This window comes from Dasypus novemcinctus, chromosome 10 (assembly GCF_030445035.2).
Source record: "Dasypus novemcinctus isolate mDasNov1 chromosome 10, mDasNov1.1.hap2, whole genome shotgun sequence".
Lineage (NCBI taxonomy): Eukaryota > Metazoa > Chordata > Mammalia > Cingulata > Dasypodidae > Dasypus > Dasypus novemcinctus.
In genome coordinates this window covers 37,076,837-37,094,772 of record NC_080682.1, presented here as the reverse complement: position 1 = coordinate 37,094,772, position 17,936 = coordinate 37,076,837, and the positions used below count along the sequence as shown (strand labels likewise).

At 36.1% G+C, this 17,936-nt stretch overlaps 2 pseudogenes; one reads left to right on the top strand and one right to left on the bottom strand.

Moving 5' to 3' along the window:
• Positions 1 to 1,468: 1,468 nt before the first annotated feature.
• Positions 1,469 to 6,505, top strand: LOC101436095 (olfactory receptor 9G1-like; annotated as a pseudogene).
• Positions 6,506 to 14,294: 7,789 nt separating this feature from the next.
• On the bottom strand, positions 14,295 to 15,232 carry LOC101436514 (olfactory receptor 9G4-like; annotated as a pseudogene).
• Positions 15,233 to 17,936: the final 2,704 nt, after the last annotated feature.

Sequence of the window (17,936 nt, the reverse complement as noted above, 5' to 3'; positions counted from 1 at the left end):
ATGTGTACTCTTTTGTTGTATACTGTGAACCTAAAAATATTCTAGTGAGGATAAACTTAGAGTTAAGCTTTTGAAAGGAATACATGACCTGATAAAAGTTCAAAAATGATTTAGAGAAGTGGATCATATGCCAAAAGGTTAAAAAAGTCAAGAGAAGATGGAGTAGGGTACCACAGTGAATAATGTGGGATTATCAATAGAACTATGCACCAAAAAGTGCTAAAATATTTTGGAGAATACCAAAGGGAAAACAAAACATTTACCATCTTCACTCTTCTGTATGATAATAATTCTACAGCATGACAGTTACATAACATCAGTACTCAACATAATATGATATGCTCAATGCATAATGTTACTGTATGTCAGACAGTCTGCTAAGGTTTTAAATAAACTATTTCTTTTACATGCCCCTGCAATCTTATAAAAACATGTTATTACAGATTAGAAATGCATTAAATGACATGTAAATAATGTGATTCTCTGGACAATTAACTTAATTATTGATGGTAACTAAGCTAGTAAGGTTTAGAATCAGAAATCAACCCAGGTCTGTCTGACTGCTCATCTATGCCAAACAGGTCATATTTTCTACCAAATTGTATACTATTCTGAAAAAATCTTTCTTATATAATGTTTTCTTTAATCTTTTCACCCATGTAAAATAATGCTGCTGCTGTTCTAACAAGAGTAGCCAATGTTTCAGAGAGAAGATGCCTTGGATAACTTAATCAACTGAATAAATATTGTAAGAGGTGAGGACCTGGGGTAAGTTTTAGCATTCTCTTAGTTGGTGCTTTTTATCTGTGAATTAGAGTGTCATGGTTTATTGCGTGTTTTCCATACTTCGAATCCTCTGCTAAGTAGTTTTAAAACAACACATTTAATACCTACAATAGCCTCATCTAGTAATTGCAATTATTCTTCTTTACATAGAGGCAATTGAGACTTAACAAGATTAAATCACTTCTATAATGCATCAGTGAGCAGTGCAACAAACCTTGAATATACATCATCTGACTGACATGTGCTATCTCCACTACAGCACTGCTGTCTCCAGTTTGACTCCTCTTGTATCATTCAGGCTTTGATTTCTACCTTATGGTTCCTAATAGCTCTTTTACCAAAGAGGTCATCTACTGATCAATTGGAAACTGCCTTCCTCACAAGCCTACTCTATTATGAAATATAAATTGTATATTTCAAGAGTCAGACTGTATATTATGTGCCTATTTGTCCTTGTTTTCTTGTCTTTGCCTGTGTAGAGAACTAGTTGGCTAGAGATTCCTATTTCCATTAAGGGTGTCGAGTAATAATTCTGAAAGTCACCCAAAAGTTCTGTGATCTCATCTAGTTTCATCTCCATTTTTTCCACAAATAGACTCCATATTCCTGCCAAATCTGCCAAACTTTTTTCAGTTCCTCTACCCTCTATTCCATTCCATTTCTTTCTTCAGTCTTGATAATCATGGTCTCCATTGTCAGTAAAGCCCTCCTATCAGATGACCAGTGCCCACTCAATCTTGAAGGACAGATGCATGTTTCCTCTCATAAAACACACAAGTGTTCCTCTCTGCCCCCAGCACAGTCTCTTTTCTTGCCTGCTCCCACAATCAGGTAAGATAATTCAAACATAACCTATTGCACACACTTGTTTACAAAGATGTGCTTTCATTCTATAAAATACTCCCTTCTTGAGGGCAGGTTTCAGGCCTTAGCTCTAACCCTTGTCATTAGCACCTGGCAGAGTTTCTAGACATAGTTAATACTGGATAGATAAGCTGCTTTGAGGACAGGCAAAGAGCACTAGGAGAACTGGTTTTGAAAGTTGACTTTGACAACCTATGCATTTTCATCCTTGTCTAACATATATAGAAACTTGACAAGCTTTTATTAGTCTGTAAGAAATCTTTTCACTTCAAAACTGGGTAATGTATGATAAGGAATGAGAGTTGCATATTTTGCAAAATCTACCCTTACAGACACTAAGGGTAAGTGACAACCAGATCTAAAGCAATATACTCAAAACTGGATAGATATTCAAAGAGCATACTTCTCTGAAGTCTTTGTCTTTGAAGACAAACCTGAGTTTCACCATTTGTTAATCTTGGATTCAAATCCTAACCCCACATAAGTTCTAAGTTTACCTTGGGCAATATAATTAACTGTGAATTGGATAAATTTTCTTGTCTATATGGGAACTACAGGACACACTTCACAGTTATTTGACAAAGTTTCAAGGAATTTATTTTATAAAGAGTGGGTTCTCAGTATACAGTAATCATTATCTTTTTTAAAAAAATTCCTTTCTTTTACTTTGAGCATCAGTTTCCCAAATGAGTCCACACATTGTTAATTGCCTTTATAGAGTCTTTCAATGCTGTGAATCCCTGAGGTGCTAAAAGAATTAAGTACACTGGGGAGAAGGAGCAGGTATAATTTTCCTGGATCCCCAGTGTGTACCTTTATTGGTTGTGACAGTGAAAGTTACAGATAAGTGTTCTGATCATGAGTATGGAAGAAATGGAGTGTTTCTTGCTCATAATCAGAATTTACTACAAATGTTGCAAGATTCTTCCAGCAGGCAATTTGGACATTGCTTAAAAATATTTCTCTGACCCTGCATATATGAGATACCCTCCCATGGATAACATTTGAATTATCAACATTATCATACCTGTTTTGAATTAGGAGTTACATCAAGAAAGAGAAGGAACCATGGAACCCACTAGCAACTACTAACCTAATAGCAAATAAAAAAGAGGTGGTTTAAATGGTTATCAGGCCTCTGAAGAAAACACTACCACTTACTAATTGTTTAACACTTAGTTACTTGTTTAGCCTCAGTTTGGTCATCTGTAAAATCATTGCTATTAATCTGTAAATGTACTTTATATTAATAATGTAAGGAATAAATTAAGTAATGCATCTGACATACTTAGTCAGAGCTTGACTCAGAGTAAACTGTGATATCCTTTACCATGATTTTTAAAAATGGTGAAATTCTGGGATCATTTTGAAAATCAGAGTGTATTAGACTTAGAAAGGAATAAAAGTAAGAATGAGTCTGGGTGTTTGCAACTCTCTCCCTTTTAATTTTCATAGATTCCATGTTTTAAAAGATGGAATTGTTCATCCATAAGATAGTTCTTATTTTATGTTAAGTGATTCATTTAAAATGGAAATCCTAAGTAAGCTCATAATAAATCTATGCATGAATAAATCTATGATCTGATAAATGTTTCCCTTCAAAATCACATGGGAAGAGCACATTCTAGTGAAAGTGAAAGAAAAGAGGTAAATATAGATATGGACATATGTAATATTATATAACGAGCAGTACTTATGGCAGATAGGGAACATCCTAAAAGAGGGAAAATTATACACAATTGAAACCTGATTTTGTGAGGGAATTAGTTAGGAGGATACCTTGGATGAGCATTCCAGAAATACGGAGGAGCAACCACCAATGCCATGAACATGTCCATTGTGTGTTAGGAAAAGAATGAAAGGGAGAATAGCTAAACTGTACCCAGCAGGTTCGTGGAAGTCAAGAGCAGAGAGATGAAAGCCAGGGCTTGGATATTGTTGTGTTGACTTTGGTTTTACTCACCAAGATGAGAAGTCACTGGAGGATTCTGAGCAGCAGAGTAACTTGATATAACTGACATTTTTGCAGGACTGCTCTGCTGCCTGTTGAAAACTGAGTCAACTGGGTGAGTACAGAGAAGGGAAACCATTTGAAAGCTTCTGTAATCATACAAGAGGTAGATGAGTGTGGCTTAGTCAAGGGTGGAAACATAGGAGCTGGTAAAAATTGGTCAGGTTCTGATATATTTTAAAGGTAAAGCCAAGAAGATTTTGCTGATTAGAGTCATGGTGTGAAAGATAGAAAGGATAGATAGCAAATGTTATTAAATTATCTCCTCTAAACTGGAATAATGCCATTTACTGCAAAGGGAAGTTGTGGAGAGAAGCAAGTCTGGGAAGGTGTGTCTGGAATTCAGTTTTGCATGACATGCCCATTAGACATCTAGGAAGAAATATTAAATAGGTACATGTACACATGAGTCTGAAGTTCAGAGAAGAGAATTAGTCAGGAGATAGAAAATTAAGACTTACTCAAAATTAGAGAACATTTACAGCCATTGGACCTGTTGGGACCAATGTAGGCAGAAAAGAGTAGTCCAAGGATTAATTTGGGAGTACTTCAAAATTCAAAGATTGAGGCAATAATGTTGAGAACAAGCATTAAGAGAAGTAGAAGGAAAACCAAGCAAGTCTGATGACCTGGAAACCAAATGAAGAGGGTGTTTTCTGCAGAAGAAAGTGTTAAACTGTCAAATGCTGCACATAGATCAAATCAGATGAGGACTGAAATCTGATCACTGGATTTACTTAGGTGGAGATCACAGGACCTTGATAAGGTCATCTTTAGGAGATCGTAGGAACAAATGGCTAATTGGAACAATTATCCATTGTTTGATATTTTGCTCAGGAAAAATCTACTTGATAGTAATGAGGAGGCTAGTATGAGCAGCGTGTTTTACTAGGTCCTAGGAGGTAATCCTGCAAAGGATAATAATAATATTCATGGGGTTTTACATTTATTTAGCTACAAAATGAATGATGTTGGTGGGCAGTTAGAGTGATTGGAATTGCCCCTTAAGTAAATTGTAATTGTGTGGTTTCTAGGTATATTACTATGTACACAGATTATTTGAATATTTTAGTTGAATTTACAAGCAATCCTGAAGGGGTGGGCAGATTTCTTTTTTAAATGGAACACCTAGTTGCATCGCCATTTTCTAATATGTATATTTTGCTTACTGTTTATTAGATAAAAATCCTTACTAAAAAAACAAAAATATCAAAAAGAAAAATAATCTGTAATATTCTAGAACTACACTTCCAATTCACTTACATTTAAAAATGGTTCTTTACGATATTGTTATGTTATGTGTCTATTGTTGAATATGCATAAAATATACTTTATCATTTGTGCTTTAAAAGTACATCGTTGTATATCATATCTCTCTATATATATACATTTAAAAATTTTGTATCCTAACCTCTATTTTTCCTTATAATATCCTGAGATTTTCCTATATTTATAGACATTTTAATAAAATATGCTTTTACAATGTCTATATGGTGTTCCAGTATAATAAATAGTACACACTGCAAGATGTGTGTGTACTATTACACATTCTTTAAAAAATACTTTTTTTATAAGTTCTAAAGTCCAGTATTTCAGGGGAAAATAAGTTACACTGTTAGAAGTCACATATTTAGTAACAATCAAACAGATATTAGGAAGAGAATATAAACACATACAAGAAAATACAAAATATAAGATTCCCATTTAGTAGAAAATTCACTTCTGGGGAAAGAAGTCAATTAATCATCACAGATATTTTAGAATTTGAATATTAATTTTCAAATCTGAGTGATTGTTGCAAATTTTTAAAAAATGTGCACTTGTAGTGAACAGTTCATTCTAAATTTCTAGAATTACCAGTGGTGTGATATTACTTATTTATCATTTTGTCAATTTATTCCTCAGAGTGATTCAAGATGAACATTCATTTTCTCTCCTCTTAGATGAATTCCTTATAGCCACAGAGGGGTCCAATCACACAGTGACACAGTTCATCCTGTTGGGCTTCACCACAGACACTGGGGTGCAGCTGGTACTGTTTGTGGTGTTCCTTGGAGTATACGCTGGGATGCTGGTGGGAAATACCACTCTCATGGTGTTGATCTGTAAGGACTCCCAGTTCCACACATCCACGTATTTTTTCACGGGAAACCTGTCTTTTCTGAATCTTTGGTATTCCTCCAATTACATCCCAAATATTCTAGTGACTTGCATTTCCGAAGACAAGAGCATGTCCTTTGCTTGCTGTGTAGCTCAGTTCTTCTCTGCTGGACTGGCCTATAGTGAGTGTTTCCTGTTGGCTGCCATGGCTTATGACCTCTATGTAGCCATGTCAAAGCCATTGCTTTGTGTCTATAAAGCTATGTGTATTTTTGGTAGCAGTTTCATATCTCAGTGGCTTTATTAACACTTCCATAATCACAAAAAGAACTTTTACATTGAAATTTTGTGGTGACAATATCATTGATGACTTCTTCTGTGATTTGCCTTCCCTGGTGAAGCTCACTTGAGGCAGGAAGGATGGCTACCAAGCAGCACCGTTTTTCCTCCTGGACTCCAATGTCATTGCCCCCATTGTGTTCAGACTGACCTCTTACTTCATCATCATCATCATCTCAAGGATCTGCTCCACCCAGGGCCACTTGAAAACCTCCTCCACTTGCTCCTCACATTTGATCTCTGTCAACTTATATTATAGCTCTAATCTCTACACATATGTTTGTCCTCAACCTAGCTATTATCTGGACAAGGACGAAATAACTTCTACATTTTACACTGTAGTTTTCCCAATGTTGAACCCTATGAGCTAGCTTGAGGAATAAGGATGTGAAAGAGGTTTTGTAAAACCTCTTGAAATAAATCCAGGTTCCCTATCTCTAAGAAGATGTAAGCACAATTTTTGTTCAGGTGTTTTTAATCGCAAACATATTTGCCATTATGGTCCATTGTGATCAAGGATTCTTAAAATGTTACAGAATTTTCCACTGTGACACATGACATTTCAGTAGACATAAGAAAATTAAGGCAATCTCAGAGATAAAAGTCTAATATAAAATAAAACTTGGAAAGAATACCTTGCTGATAGATTAAAAACAGATGAACTAAAACCTGTAACATAAGTAGATTTTGGCAGACTGATATATATAGTAAATATCTATATAGTAATTTCTTCATAATAGGAGCAAATAAGTTCAAATAATTTTTAATATTTTCCTATGCCTAAAACTACATGACAGTCATCTCTTTCAATTCCTATCACAGAATTTTTAAAACATTTTATATGTACTATTTCCCAAAGAGCAATAGCAGAGTTCCAACAGAAAACAGAAATCACAGTGTTACAAAATAAGCTAAAAACCATGGTCTTACCAATGTCTTTATCTTTAATATATGTTCATCCAAATTATTAAGAGCCCATTGATCTGTTTTCCTGTAAATTACTCTATAGGTCTATGATTTATTTTATAGGAGTAACTTACAAGGATTTCTTCCAAAATGTGGACATTCTGAGCACCAAAACACAATTTATTATAATAAAACAGAATAACAAAGATAAAGAGAAACAACCTGAGAAATGAAAATCTACGCATACATGTTGTTAAAATGAGAAATGTTTCTGTTAATAAAAAGAGAAATGTTTTCCAGAACAACTGACAAAAGGATAATGATGGACAATGTCCATCCTAGGAAATGGAGAGTGTTGCAACTGCAAACAACACAGTTCCATCAATTTGTCCCATAGGATCTAAGCATCTCTCAAGAGTCAAGATGGGCATCACCAAACCCAAATTCTCAAGATTAAGGAATGAACAAATATAAGCAAAGAAAAGCAACTGTGAACTAAAGTAACTTATGATTATTCTAGCAATGGAAAAACTTATATCATTGATATAAAGGCAGTGGCCACCAGAGTTTCTGAGGGTAAGGAGGGGAAAGAATAGTTACAACATGGGGACAATTTTGGGACACCAGAATTGTCTTGCATGATATTGCAATGACAGTTACAGGCTATTATATATTTTGTCAAAACCTATAAAATTGTGCAGGGCAGAGTGTAAACTGTAATGTTTAGTACAATATGTGTTCATATTTAGTTTAGTACAATATGTGTTCATCAATTGTAACAAATGTACCACTTAATGAAAGATGATAATATGGGAGAGTGCGAGAGGGGGAGGAGGTGGAGTATATGGTAATCCCATGCATTTTTGATGTAACATTTATGTAATCTAAAGCTTCTTTAATATTAAAAATAAATTTTAAAAAGAAGCAAATAAAGAGAGAAATGTTTATGTAGAGAATACAAATAGGTACTGTGTTAAAAAGAGGGCAGATATGATAGGTTCCATTCAATTTTGGTTGATTTTTTAAAATAAGGTAATGTTAATGTAAGTTATGCTTATAAAATAAAAATATGCCCATGTTTTCTATTTGTGTAAGCAGTAAAGAAAAAAAATGCAAGGAGCTGTTACTTAGCTGTGTAGCCCCAGAAAATTTAGGAAAATGTAGGAGTACCACACAGAACCAGGAAGGACCAACCAGAACTGATGGCCATACACATTAACATGGAAAGTGGGTCAAGAGATACAATCAGTGTCAGCTTTCACACATAGTAACCTAAAATAAGCCCAATAGAACCACTGGAATTCTAAATTTCTTAATTTAGACAAATGTTCTAAAAAGTAAAGCTGCATGTCCTTACTTGGGCATTTTCTAAAACACGAGCTCTCAATAAATCCCACTACTAATATTAAAGTCCCCATAATAACACACACTTTTTAAGTGTTAACAGAGTAAATCAGTATGTTAGAGTGACAGAAACTCATTAAGTTAATGTAAATAAAAGTTAAAAATACATCTATAGGGGAGAGAAATGGTGATTACAAAGAGTAAACTGTGATAAAATTTTACTTAAGATGTGTTATTATTGTAACCCTGAAATTTAACTACAAAAAGGAAGCTCAGATTGATTGTCATGTGCTCCTGTTTAATACTAGGAGAAGGAGCCAAGTTCCTTTGTCCAAACAAAAATCATGTATACCCAGAGACTATAATTTTAGCAGGCCTAAAATTAGTATATAATAGTATATAATCTATTGTTTTGTGTCTGGAAAGGTTATCCTGACTCAGGAATCATGGCTAAAAAATAAAACCAAACCCTAATAAGAAGATAAAGAAAGATGAATAAAAATTTAAGGTATATATAAAATAAATATTCATTTGTTATTTAAATAAAATATGACCTAGATATTTTGGGATCTGCATAAGTTTAGCAATACATTTTTGATGACATAGTCATCAATATGTCAAATTGTGTTGACATAGTCCATTAATATGGTTTAAAACATTCAACATAATGGGCCATATTAATTTGAAACTACAAAAACAATTTATGAAGAAAAGTAATTTATCTAACTATAAATGAAGCAATTAAAATCTTGAGGGAAAATGGTTTATGGGGTATGTATTTTAGATATGAATTTAATAAATTAAACATTAAATAAAAATATGGAAGTTCATGTGAAAATCTCTTGAAATTAAATGATCTATAAAGAAAATGTAAACATTTTGATAGTCATTTACAGGATAGACCATAAGCCAGCCAGGAGCATTTCTGAATTACAGGTTTCTTGTAATCCCCAAACCATAACCTAATGCTTTTTTCATTCACAGTCCACTCTGTCTAAACAAAAGAAAAAAGGAAGTGAAGTTAGAAAGATCTATAGACGGTGGACTTGGCCCAGTGGTTAGGGTGACTGTCTACCACATGGGAGGCCCATGGTTCAAACCCCGGGGCATCCTTGACCTGTGTGCAGCTGGCCCATGTGCAGTGCTGATGCACGCGAGGAGTGCCCTGCCATGCAGGGGTGTCCCCGTGTAGGGGAGCCCCACGTGCAAGGAGTGCACCCCGTAAGGAGAGCCACCCAGCGTGAAAGAAAGTGCAGCCTGCCCAGGAATGGTGCCGCACGCATGGAGAGCTGACACAGCAAGATGACTCAATGAAAAGAAACACAGATTCCCATGCTGCTGACGACAACAAAAGTGGACAAAGAAGATGCAGCAAATAGATACAGGGAACAGACAACCGGGGTGTGTGTGTGGGGGAAGAGAAATAAATAAATAAATAAATAAATAAATAAATAAATCTTAAAAATATATATATATATATAAAGATCTACAATACTATTACACAATTGCAAATACAAATTATTGTGTAAGTGCTTCTTTGTGGTTCTGATGTATTCATTCTTTACCAGACTCTCAGTTGAATGGGATTATTTACCTGGTAAAATACCCGAACATTACTTATTGTGAGATGTGAGTGACTGAATATTTTGTTTTTACTGAGCGGCCATAGGTTTCCTAAAAAAGAGTATACTAAGAGAGTATAAAAAGGTGCACTACTAAATACTTATAATTGCAAACATAGCTTTTCTGAACCCAGTTTGTATCATATACTAATTTCTCTCTCAATCACATTGCCCAATAGAATGATCCTTGTTAATTCAAGGACTGTCCATGATGGCCAAGGGAGACTAGGATACAAACTGATCAGAACACTGATGGTGATCTTTTTGTGAAGCACTCTTCCCTTTGGTATGTAGCCTTCCTATTCCACTGAACCTGAGGTTACAGTGAGAGGAAATAAAATTTCAGTACATTATTTGATGTAATATTAGAAACTTTGAAGCCCAGGGTCCTCTGAGAGGCAGACTGAAGATGTAGCAACAAGTGCAAGAATATTATTATGGGAAACACCTGTGTCTGTGCAGGGCAAAGTAGGGAGGGAGACAGAAGATTTGAGTTGTGACGGCAGATCAAGATGCAAGTCTGACCCCCAAATAAAGGAGAGAGGGAAGGAAAGACTCTTTTAAACCATAGTGAAACCTCTTAAACCATTATGAAGAATAAGGAGAGCTCTGAAAAGTTAGTCAGAAGGTCATGAGTTAAATTCTTCTATGAGAGAAGTTCAGGGTCTAAGAGGAACAAGTCTGCCTTTGTATCTCTGTCATCCTCACTCGCTAGTTGGCAGTATTCTTTGGTAAGCATACATTTCATGCATATGGCAAAATGGCTTTCAGAGTTTGGAATCTGGGGCATTTGGTCAATTCTTTGTACTTGGAGATCTGCAAGATTCATTTACCTGGCCACTACAGGGGACATGTCTGCATCATACATACCCTTAGCTCTTGGGCATGTATGTTATTGATAAATAAAAATGGCATCATATAGTATTTGTCCTTCAATGCCTGGCTTGCATCACTCAACATAAGGTCCTCATATATTGACTGGCATTTTAAAACATATAGCACTTCTTGGAGAAAACCTCAACAACCTTTCCTGAGGCTTCCTCTAACTATTTTACCCCTTCATGAAATAAACATATTAGTTCTGGGCTATATGGTGGGCTAATAGTAAACCAATAACTTCTAGGGACAGAAGACCTTGTTGCTTTTGCATTGCCATCTAATGCATCCCTCAATCCCAGCTAATGACCGAAGGGATAGCATGCTGTGATGGTTAAACTAACGTGTAACCTTGGCCAGGTAATGGTACTCAGTTGTTGGGTCAAGAAAGCACTGGGCTAATTGTAATATAAGGGCATTTCATGAACTTTAATTGCATCTATGGCTAATTACATCTACAATCAACTGAGGATATTGCTGTCAGCAATGAGTGATGTCTCATCCAATTAGCTGAAAACCTTAAAAGGAGAAGTAATTTCAGCATTCAGAGAGAATTTCCATATCTACTTCAGACAACAAGAGTTTTTTGGAGAACTCATTGAGGACCTTCATTGGAGTCCCTGACTTACAGCCTGTCCTACAAAATTTGGACTTTTACATCCCCACAGTTGTATGAGACAATTCTATAAAATCTCATTTACATATATCACCTGTCGATTCTGTTTCACTGGAGGACCCTGATTATTATGCATGCTTGTGAATAAGACATTGTGGAGTCCACATCCAGAAATACTGCAAGGAAAAAATCTAGCAAGAAAATGGATGCATAAAGCAAACACATGCAAAAATTTTACCTGTTTCTGAAAGGAAAATCATTACCCCTCACTGCCAACGGGATTAGTAGAAATTAGTCTAATATAATCAAACTAGTAGTGAAGTGAATCTACCAGTTCTCAGGAAAATAATGGAATATGAGAGGCACAGTGGTGGCCTCTGTTGCCAGAATTTTGGAAACCATGAAGTGGAGGTGGCCAAATCTACCTTGGTGATGGGAGTCCATGTGGTTAAGCCCATGACAACTGATATGGTAACTTTGTATATGGGTCCACTGAGCATTAACTGGTGTGTCTGGGGAAAGAAGCTGAGTGACATGCACAGAACATGTTACCTATCCACCTGATTAGTAAGATGTGTGGATAGAAATGTGTTCATGTGTGTGAACATTAAGTGTGTAGGACATCTTCTAAACTCTGTAGAAGATTTTGAAGATTGAATAAAATGTTCCAATCTCTCATTTCTGAGGCAAAACTCAATAAACTCGACAACTGCAACTGCTTGACACTACCTTGAGCATGTGCACTTGTACAGTTTTTGAGGATTTAAATAAGTTTTTATTCCTTTCACATCACACAGAGCTACAACTTGTACATAGGTCAAGACCAGTGAGCATATTCTCCATGGCAGTTGTCCCATGTACTTAAATACCATCAACTCCCTTAGCAGGAAAACAGTTCACTAAATTAATGATGATTCCATAAATATATATCAGGTTTCTATTGTTGATTCTGTATAGAATTCATTCAAGCAAATGTTCAAAGAAAACACTAACTTCTGCACTTCCTTAGGGATGCAGTTTTTCATTTTGTTCATTATGTTGGCAAAAGATTTATAAAGTGAGCAATTTTAAGGACTTTCATTTGAACCTTCAGACAATAATTATTCTCATTCTACGGTATTTTGAGTTAATTTTTAAAAAATGGAAGTGTATTTAATACATCTGGAATCCCAAATAATTAAATTTTATTTGATTCTCTCATTTAAGAATGACCAGGTTTTTTTTATCCTCATGAGATGGGTAATAAATGATTGTAAAGACAATTTTAATGGGTTGTTGAGATTTCATAAATATATGCCAAATCCTTTGTGCACTCTCAGGAATTCTGTAGTGATAGAAAAACAGGAATGTTAAGAATTTTTTTGTGTAAAAAGAGACAACTATGAGGTGTTAGAAAATATATGCAGGTAGAAGGAAAGATAGGAAATAACATTAATACAAATGGTGAAATTTTTATGTTCATTTGTACCAAAATTTAATTTTTGATTTATTTTGTGAATGTGCTCATTAAAGAAACAGCTAGTTTGCTCTGTAACTAAATTCCTATTTCTGAGCTTTCTTAACCAGCAGCATTACAGAAAGAATTGAATAAAACATTTACTAAAATTCAGTATTTGCCAGTTACTGAACTGTATCTTTCTTCATTAATTCTTCTTATCATGGGAAATCAAAATTGGGTCTAGAATAAGTAAGCTTTATTTGTCTGTTTATATGTTTACCTTTGTCCCACTTGTTCTCATTTACACTTAGAGAAGCTATGTATGGTGTTGCTCAATGAAGTAGAGCACTGTGGAGAGTACATTATTTGTGAGAAAGATCAGTCTTTACATTGGTATACAATTCTAAAATAGCCATTATTGTATGCTTTTATAATTATATTCTTATTGTATATGCAACTCTTAAATACTTTGCCTATAATAGAAGGTACAGGGATTAGACAGATGCTTTCTATGTCAATCTCATCTTTATGAAGCAATTTGGTGGGGACACTGTGGTAGATTGGGTTATAAGCCTCAGAAAAAAATATGTTCTTAATCTTCATCCATTCCTGTTGGTATGAGCCCATTATAGATGGGACTTAGTAAAGATATTATGTTTAGGTAAGGTACAGCTCTATGGAAGGAGAATGGAACTAAATGCTTATACTGGAGCCTTTATGAAGAGAAAGCCACGTGGAGGACTAGAAGCTGGAAATCAACAGAATCAGGAAAAGGAAAGAGAAGATATTGTTATAAGACATGAAAATCAAAGAACTGCAAGGTTTGCCAGCCTCCAGAATGCCACTGACCCTGGAGGGAGCAAGGCTTCTAAGCTCAAAACTGTGAGAAAAAATATTTTCTGCTTTTAAGGATAACATTTATGGCTATTTAGCATAGAAACCAGGAAACTAAGACAGACATGTTACTTATAATAAAATAAACATTTCAAAATCTTGATCAAATTTCCAGCAGTAAAACTATCCAATATCTTCTCCAAAAGCAATACAAATTGTTTGGTAAGCTTCAGAGTAAAAATCAATGCACACACAAAATAACATCAAATTACTTTTATCTCTTTCCAAGGACTCCCAAAGACAAGCAAGAGGACAAATTTTGAAGAAATTGAATTACACAAAGAGGCAAAATGCCAAAATTAAACAATCCAATATTATAGGTTTAAATTATTTTACGTCACAACAAAATACTAACAAAGAGTGGTTTATACAATATTTCATGGTTTTCCATATAACTTGGTGCATTTAATTTAAGTGTTGCAATATTTAAAAACATATATCTAAGACAATAATTTGGAAAGATCAATAAATATTCTGAAAAAAAAAAGTGATGACATTTCATCTTTTTGTTCTTATAGTCTGTGTTGCTTTCCTGAAAGCCTCCTTGACATCTTTGTTCCTCACACTATAGATAAGAGGGTTGAGCAATGGGTTCAACACAGTGTAGAACAGGGCAGCCACTTTGTCTGTCTCAAGAGAATAGGTGGAGCTAGCTCTTGAATACATGAAGAGTATTGACCCGTAGAAGAGTATGACTGAGATCAGGTGGGAAGCACAGGTGGAAAAGGCCTTTTGCCTTCCAGAGGCAGAGCGAATCCTCAGGATAGTCAGGAGGATGTTGAAATAAGAAATCAAGATGGCAAGTATGCTGGAGAGGACTGTGAAGCCCACCATACCCAGAAGGACTTTTTCATAGTCCTGGGTGTCTGTACAGGACATTTTAACCAATGGTGGGACATCACAGAAGAAGTGGTCAATGATATTTTTACCACAGAAACTCAGGCGGAAAGTGTTGGCAGTGTGGCCAATGGCATTGAAGACCCCTCCTATGTAGGCACCAGCAACAAGTCCAGTACAGAGAGAATTGGACATGGTACCTGAATAGAGTAATGGGCTACAAATTGCCACATGGCGGTCATAGGCCATGACTGCTAGGAGATAGGACTCTGTGTAGGCTACCAAACAGGAAAAGAAGAACTGGGCCCCACATCCAGCTAAAGACATACGTTTATCTTCTGAGATGCAAATGGCCAGGATTTTGGGGATATACACAGATGTGTACCAGAAATCCAGAAAAGATAGACTGCCAATGAAAAAGTACATGGGTGTGTGCAACCGGGCATCATTTCGGATTAAGAGAACCAGGGTCATGTTCCTGAAATGGTTAACAAATAGAGCATCAGAAATATACCAAAAAGAATCAGCTGCAACCTGGGATCTGCTTAGAAGCCCAACAAGATGAATTCAGTCAGGAAGGTGTGATTTCCCACTTCCATGTCCAAACAGGAGAAACCCTGATAAAGCTTATAAGGAAAAAAAAAAAAAAAAGATTTAGTGTTTTATCCATTGTAACCTGTATCAATTAATTCAGCAACTATTAAGAACCTTACTTACTTTTACTATTTAGTATCTAGAATTATAGAACTTTAGTCTCTGATTTGGAAATCACAAAAATAGAAGTCAGAATATGGGTTTAAAACCAGTATCTTCATTAATTACTGTTAAAGAGGGTCTAATTCCTTATTCTCATCAGACAGTGGAGTAAAACTATTGGGTTGGTTGGTGCAAGCTTGACAGAGGCTAGGGTGGGGAGGATGGGTCTGAAAGTTCATGAGCTGGGGGGAGGGTTGGAGGAAGGGGCAGATGAACAATGGAGATTGGTGGGTATGTGGTTGAAGCTACAATGTTGAGAAACTCTTTTAGCAATATGACAAGGAGGAGTTACTGGTTTAGGGTGTTGGATGGGGACATTCAGCACACGGCACACATTGGGGCAAGCTTCTAGAGAGTGTGTGTTCTCTTGTCATAGTGTGTTATATCAGTGGGTGGAGACCAATATAATGAGTGGGAAGGTGTTGTACACCCATCCTGGGGAGACCGGATATGTTCTCAAACAGAGGGGAGTTTGTCTCTCAAGAACATGTGTGGTTCCTAATAGGAGAGAACAGACTAGTATGTCAAGCCCTCAGCATTTTGGCAAGTATCTTTGAATCTTGTCCTTCAAGGAGTGAAGCCTGGTAATCACTGTGGGTCCCAAAGGAAGGGGGAAGGAGGATTAGAATAGATGGAAAAGGAGGTAGTTGGGGAATAATGGAAGTGTTCTGCATGATTGTGCAATGATTACAGGCTATGTTCAATTTCTCCCAAAATTTATTAAAGGGTATGGTCTAAACTTTAAACCATAATGTAAACCATTGACCATGGTTAGTAGCAATGTTTCAATGTTTGTACCTCAGTTGTAACAAATGTACCATTCACATGTAAAAAGTTCATTAATAGGGAAGGGGGAAAAGGTGGAAACTGTTGGATATAGGAGACTGCTATATTCTGTGTGTGACTTTACTGTGACCTATTTGAAGACATATTGAAAGAAAAAAGTGAGACATTGAGGAAGAAATGGGAGAAATTTCCACTGTACATGAAGGACAATAGTTATTACAGTGATGAAAGGTAAAATATCAAAAAAAATTTTTGAATATTTTTCATTTTTTAATACTCCAAAATTTTTTAACTTTAATTTAGTTTTAATTTTTCTAAATTACTATGTATTTTATTTCTTATGTATAAACCTATCATTACTATGTCATTTTCATGTTAATTGAATTTGGCAATGTACTTGCCTTCATTTTTGAAGTTTTAGACCACAGAATGATTATAACTATGGTGGGGAGGAGCATTGATGTAGGGTGTCAGTGATGGGAGATACGTGAAAGGAAGTTCACCTGGGCATATATATATATAAGGTATATTAATATGTTCAAATATTTATGGGGCATTGCCACATTGGGTAGAGATTCACACAACGACTGAAAGAATACTGAATTCTTAGCCTGGGGAACTATGCCATATTCTCTAATGGAACAGCAACAATTCCCCAAGTACAGGGGCAAAGACCAGTGAAGAAGGATGGTCCATTGATGGGCCCTTGATATTGACAACAATGATTGTGAGCCTTTTGCTCCTGAAATTGCAACTTAGCCTAGTGTTTTATGGTGTCCAAGAGTTACCTCCAGGGAGCCTCCATGTTGCTCAAATGTGTCTACTCCCTAAGCCAAACTCAACATATAAATGCATTACCTTTCATCCAGTGTGGGACATGACTCCCAAGGATGAGACTCCCTGGCACTGAGGGATTACTATCAAGCATTGGCTTGTGATGCAACTGGAAAAAGACTTTGAATAAAAGGGGTAAATGGTAAAGACAAATAAGTTTATGCCTGAGTGACTTCAAAATGTGTAAGGAAATCATCAGAGAAGTAATGCTTATGCAAGCCTCAGTAGGATCTCATAGACAGCTAAACTAGATGCTACCCCAATTAGCAGGACTCCTGAGGGCTACCAAGACACCCAAGTCCTAGAGTCATGGCAGATAGCTCCAGAGTTTTGTGCTTTGACAGTTGTCCTGACTTTGTGGAGTTTGTGCTCCTGAGTGTGACAGACTTGGACTCAGATGTGGCTTCTCTGCACATGCCTCTTCTGTTGCTCTTATTGAACCTATAGTTGATGCTGGAGTTGGTAAGCATATGTCCAAGAAACTTGAATTTCTGGGCTGTCTATGTGCAGCTGGGCTCTGAGCTTCAGCAGAGTTGCAGTATGTACTCTCCAGGTGATTGGACGCACCCAGGACAACTAAGAAGGAGGTTAGAATGGACAACCACCACACCAAGGAACTGAAAGAGTCTACAATTGTAAGCAAGAGAGTGCCATCCATCAATCATATGGGATAGAAGCCCATTCTCAATTAGAGGTGGAGTGTGCATCACCATCCCAGAGCCCTCAGGATTGGGGAATAAAATATGGACTAGAGCAGACTTACTGGTATTATAGTGTAGATTTATTGTGATTCTAGCAATGGGAGAAATTATATAATTGATGTTGAGACAGTGGCCACTGCAGTTGCTTAAATGCAGGGAGAGGGAAAAAGAGGTGTGATATGGGAGCATTTTTGGGGGCCTTAGAATTGTCCTGATTACCATTGTA